We start from the raw sequence: 6449 nt of genomic DNA, 5'->3' as shown, positions 1-6449 counted from the left end.
ACTCATATCCACCTGGGTGGAGTAACGCCATCGTATGCGACACTGCGCAGACGCAGAACATTAGTATGGTGATCAAACTCATCTGTTTTGTTAGATTTCTATAACGTATATCTAAATTGGCATATTTCTACCATTACCTAAACTGTTAGATATACCAGGTATAATTACTTAACTATTAGATATACCAGGTATTATACTTAAACTAATAGATACACCAGGTATAATACCTAAACTATTAGATATACCAGGTATTATACCTAAACTATTAGATATACCAGGTATAATACCTAAACTATTAGATATACCAGGTATTATACCTTAACTATTAGATACATTTATACCAGGTATAATACCTAAACTATTAGATAAATTTATACCAGGTATTATACCTAAAATATTAGATACATTTATACCAGATATAATGCCTAAACTATTAGATATACCAGGTAATAAACCTAAACTATTAGATATATCAGGTATAATACCTAAACTATTAGATAAATTTATACCAGGTATTATACCTAAACTATTAGATACATTTATACCAGATATAATGCCTAAACTATAAGCTATACCAGGTAATATACCTAAACTATTAGATATAACAAGTATAATACCTTAACTATGAGATATGCCAGGTATAATACCTTAACTATTAGATATGCCTGGTATAATACCTAAACTATTAGATATGCCAGGTATTATACCTAAACTATTAGATATAACAAGTATAATACCTAAACTATTAGATATACTAGGTATAATACCTAAACTATTAGATATAACAAGTATTATACCTAAACTATTAGATATGCCTGGTATAATACCTAAAGTATTAGATATGCCTGGTATAATACCTAAAGTATTAGATATGCCAGGTACAATACCACCACTATTTGATATACCAGGTATTATACCTAAACTATTAGATATGCCAGGTATAATACCTTAACTATTAGATATGCCTGGTATAATACCTAAAGTATTAGATATGCCAGGTACAATACCACCACTATTTGATATACCAGGTATTATACCTAAACTATTAGATATGCCAGGTATAATACCTTAACTATTAGATATGCCTGGTATAATACCTAAAGTATTAGATATGCCAGGTACAATACCACCACTATTTGATATACCAGGTATTATACCTAAACTATTAGATATGCCAGGTATAATACCTTAACTATTAGATATGCCTGGTATAATACCTAAAGTATTAGATATGCCAGGTACAATACCACCACTATTTGATATACCAGGTATTATACCTAAACTATAAGATATGCCAGGTATAATACCTAAACTATTAGATATGCCTGGTATAATACCTAAAGTATTAGATATGCCAGGTACAATACCACCACTATTTGATATACCAGGTATTATACCTAAACTATTAGATATGCCAGGTATTATACCTAAACTATTAGATATGCCTGGTATAATACCTAAACTATTAGATATGCCAGGTATAATACCTAAACTATTAGATATGCCAGGTATAATACCTAAACTATTAGATATGCCAGGTATAATACCTAAACTATTAGATATGCCAGGTATAATACCTAAACTATTAGATATGCCAGGTATAATACCTAAACTATTAGATATGCCAGGTATAATACCTAAACTATTAGATATGCCAGGTATAATACCTAAACTATTAGATATGCCAGGTATAATACCTAAACTATTAGATATGCCAGGTATAATACCTAAACTATTAGATATGCCAGGTACAATACCACCACTATTTGATATACCAGGCATAATATCTAAACTATTAGATATGCAAGGTATAATGCCTAAACTATTAGATATACCAGGTAATATACCTAAACTATTAGATATATCAGGTACAATACCTCCACTATTTGATATACCAGGCATAATATCTAAACTATTAGATATGCAAGGTATAATGCCTAAACTATTAGATATTCCAGGTAATATACCTAAACTATTAGATATATCAGGTATAATACCTAAACTATTAGATAAATTTATACCAGGTATTATACCTAAACTATTAGATACATTTATACCAGATATAATGCCTAAACTATTAGCTTTACCAGGTAATATACCTAAACTATTAGATATAACAAGTATAATACCTTAACTATGAGATATGCCAGGTATTATACCTAAACTATTAGATATGCCTGGTATAATCCCTAAACTATTAGATATGCCTGGTATAATCCCTAAACTATTAGATATGCCTGGTATAATTCCTAAACTATTAGATATGCCTGGTATAATACATAAACTATTAGATATGCCTGGTATAATTCCTAAACTATTAGATATGCCTGGTATAATCCCTAAACTATTAGATATGCCTGGTATAATACCTAAACTATTGGATATGCCTGGTATAATACCTAAACTATTAGATATAACAAGTATTAACCCTAAACTATTAGATATGCCAGGTACAATACCTCGACTATTAGATATAGCAGGTATTGTACCTAAACTATTAGATATGACAGGTATAATACCTTAACTATTAGATATTCCAGGTACAATACCTCCACTATTTGATATTCCAGGTATTATACCTAAACTATACGATATACCAGGTACTATACCTAAACTATACGATATACCAGGTACTATACCTAAACTATACGATATACCAGGTATTATACCTAAACTATACGATATACCAGGTACTATACCTAAACTATACGATATACCAGGTACTATACCTAAACTATACGATATACCAGGTATTATACCTAAACTATTAGATACATTTATACCAGATATAATACCTAAACTATTATATTTATCAGTATTATAGCTAAACTATTAGATATATCAGGTATAATACCTAAACTATTAGATAAATTTATACCAGGTATTATACCTAAACTATTAGATACATTTATACCAGATATAATACCTAAACTATTATATTTATCAGTATTATAGCTAAACTATTAGATATATCAGGTATAATACCTAAATTATTAGATATACCAGGTATTATACCTAAACTATTAGATATACCAGGTATTATACCTAAACTATACGATATACCAGGTATTATACCTAAACTATACGATACACCAGGTATTATACCTAAACTATTAGATATGCCTGGGATAATACCTAAACTATTAGATATGCCTGGTATAATCCCTAAACTATTAGATATGCCTGGTATAATACATAAACTATTAGATATGCCTGGTATAATTCCTAAACTATTAGATATGCCTGGTATAATCCCTAAACTATTAGATATGCCTGGTATAATACCTAAACTATTAGATATGCCAGGTATAATACCTTAACTATTAGATATGCCAGGTACAATACCTCCACTATTTGATATACCAGGTATTATACCTAAACTATACGATATACCAGGTATTATACCTAAACTATTAGATACATTTATACCAGATATAATACCTAAACTATTATATTTATCAGTATTATAGCTAAACTATTAGATATATCAGGTATAATACCTAAATTATTAGATATACCAGGTATTATACCTAAACTAATAGATATACGAGGTATAATACCTACACAATCAAATCTATCAGGTATAATACCTACATATTTAGATATATCAGGTATTATACCTACACGAGTATATACCCGGAATAATACCTTTATATTTAGATGTATCCGGTATAATGTCAACATGAGTTTATACTCGTTATAATGCATACACGATTTGATACTCCATAAAATACCTACACAATTATTGTCAAAGATTTGTGCAAAAAAAAAAATTCTTTTGAATTGATCTCTAGAGCGGAGAACGATATTGTAGATTTTATCAGCAGGATTGGTGATTCCTATATTTTTTATGAATTCCTTGGTAATTGGTGGGGTCCGTTTAGAGTAGATTGATTATTTAGCTTCTGTGACAAAGTCATCTCTACCCAAAAGTTGATTTAATCAAGTAATGGGTTTAATTTATCTTAGGGGTGTTAACACCTCTTAGAACGACATACCTGTGAAATGTTTGACCCGTGGGTATATTGTATGACAGGCATACCACAAATTAGTTCCTGGTATAACTCAAGAGCTGGGGGCTATATATAGTGACCGATGTTCACCATTTAACGATTCAGTGATTTAGTATACAACCGGGACAGGTTTGATCGACACAAGGTCTGGATTTGGCCACGAGAAGGAACATGTCAAAATGTCAGGAAGATTGCTTTGATGATTTAAGACAGAACGCGGAAGTTGCAAGTTTATAAGCAAAATAAAGTTGGACAGTTATTCGTTATTCAGAATAACAAATAACGAATAACTGTCCAGCTTTACCTTGCCAGGTGTATATTACTTAACGTACACGTAGATAAGCTATTGTTACCTATTGAACATGTACTTGTAATGAGATTTTGTATCAACGTCTATGAATAAACAATGATTTTGACAAACAATTACGAGCGATTACGGCTGCTGTGTTACACTTAATATATTTAATAATATCGTTTTCTGAGGGTATTGTCGCTTTTGCAAAACCGTAGAGCGAACAAAAACAACCCTCCAGTTTTAGATCAACTTGCCATTTTACATATTCTAAGTTAGGAATACTCTGTCTCTCTTCCCCATTTTGGTTATCATTGATTAATAGAAATAAAAAAAATCGTCTTAATTTATGTAAGAGACATTCATTGGTCGGCAAGCTTAAGGTCCGTCAGTGTGTTTTATCCAGATAACTACAAAGGAAAGACATTAGCTGTGAGGATTGATACTAGTATACAAGCTGGATCAAACGAACGCTGCAGCTGTTGATTTGATATTCTTTCCGTTGAGATATATTTCAAAAAAATATTCTATATGACCAAAATGTCCAAAGTGTTGCTACAGTTGTGGGATCGCACAACGTTATACGATGTGCGGTGTGCGCACGATGTGTGCACGGTGTGTGAACGATGTGTGCACGAAGTGCGAATGATAAAAATTGGACGATCATTCCTTGCGCACATTTGTGCGGACGATCGACGAACGTTGGGCGATAACAATCGTGGTTGGTGTAAATTAAGGAATGCCTTGACAATATATACGGTTTCGTGTTTGAACATAAAATTAGATTTTTTAGTATGTTTCTATACTCTAGCTACATCTATAAGCTTATCTTTCTGTCTATACTTTCTTAAATTTAGAAATGGTGTTTTGTGGGGGTTTTAAACGACCTTTATCGACACGTGTAAATTTACAACACAGTCTTGATCGGCTACACAGGTAAACATTGCCACTTTATACCTGGACCGTAGTTTACCCTGCCCGGGGCACTTACGTAACTCACCAAGGTGTGAAAACCAGATGAATTTTGGAGTACAAGTTCAAGTTCTTTATTACTTTAAGTCGGTTGACTTATCAGTCATAACATATATACAAAACAATACAGAGACAACATACAATATGATACACACACATACACACACACACACACACACACACACACACCCCCACACACATACACAATTCAACTTTTATTCCTTAAGTTTGACAACTTATTGGATAACTATACTTTACAATAAATTACAAATGATATATACGTATATGTATTGTGCAATCAACACTCATTATCACTCCCACATCATTATTGTGCATTCAACAATCATTAACGCTCTCACATCATCATCATCATGATCATCATCATCATCATCATCATCATCATCACCATCCTCTTCATCATCATCATCAGCAGCAGCAGCAGCAGCAGCAGCATCATTAACATCTGACATTAACAACAACAACATGTAATCCGTAATGATACAAATGTCAATAATACATAAATAGACATTTATATAAATTATATTGATGTGCATGTTTACGTCACTCGTGCCTTATTTAATTTTAATACTGACAAACCATGGTTTGATATGGAATTGAAAACTTTGTACAACTTGTACAAATCAGCTCTGTATAACATCAATAAGGAAAAAAATGTATTTAATCATACTCTGCTTGTGGAGAAAAAAAGGAACTATAAATTAAAAGAATCTATGAAAAAAGAATGTACCTAAAGTGTGAAGGCGACATGCTTGAATACATCAGATTTTACAATCCTAAGGAATTTTACAGAAAATTCACTGTAACCAAGTCCAAGAAACCAGATATTGAATTGAAAGTTTTATTTGAGCACTTCAAAAATTTGGCCAGGAACGATAACTCTGATCAAGAACCTGATCAATCTCACAATCATTCAGATGAAGTACCATTATATGAAGAATTGGACCAAGTAATTACTATTGATGAAATTTGCAAAGCAATCAGTAATTTAAAGAAGGGAAAATCCCATGGTATAGATTGCATCTTAAATGAAAGTTTATTGGTAGGGAGGGATATTTTATTACCTATTTTGTGTAAACTTTTTAACAATATATTGGACTCTGGTCTCTATCCTGCTGATTGGGCAGTTGCTGTAATTACACCGGTACATAAAA

Source organism: Mizuhopecten yessoensis, unplaced genomic scaffold, assembly GCF_002113885.1.
Source record: "Mizuhopecten yessoensis strain PY_sf001 unplaced genomic scaffold, ASM211388v2 scaffold7597, whole genome shotgun sequence".
Taxonomy (NCBI): domain Eukaryota; kingdom Metazoa; phylum Mollusca; class Bivalvia; order Pectinida; family Pectinidae; genus Mizuhopecten; species Mizuhopecten yessoensis.
This window is presented reverse-complemented; position numbering follows the sequence as displayed.